Here is a 390-nt window from a genome sequence, read left to right as displayed (position 1 = left end):
CTACCAGAGCTCCTTCCCTCTATTTGCTTTGTAGTTGACTTCATTATACACTGATAGCTCTGGTTTCTTATTTTCAGTCTTGTAGGTTTGTTTTACTTTAAATACTTGTTTATCTGGATTGAGTTCTGAGTAGTGTTGTCATGCATGGTAAATTTCATGTTGTTGTCAGCTGTTGTTGGTTCTCAGTCCAAAGAATACCCTTTAGTATGTTTTGGTCTGGTCATTACAAATTCCTTTAGTTTTTGTTTATCAAGAAATGTCCTCATTTCACTGTCATATTTGAGGGATAGCTTTGCTGGGTATATGGTCCTTGGTTGGCAACCTTTTTCTTTCAGAGTCTTGTATTTGTCATTCCATTGCCTTGTTGCCACATAATTTCTGTTGGGAAAT

The sequence above is a fragment of the Chrysochloris asiatica genome, unplaced genomic scaffold (assembly GCF_000296735.1).
Source record: "Chrysochloris asiatica unplaced genomic scaffold, ChrAsi1.0 scaffold00041, whole genome shotgun sequence".
Classification (NCBI taxonomy): domain Eukaryota; kingdom Metazoa; phylum Chordata; class Mammalia; order Afrosoricida; family Chrysochloridae; genus Chrysochloris; species Chrysochloris asiatica.
The sequence above is the reverse complement of the archived record's forward strand: the minus strand, read 5'-3'. Positions refer to the sequence as shown.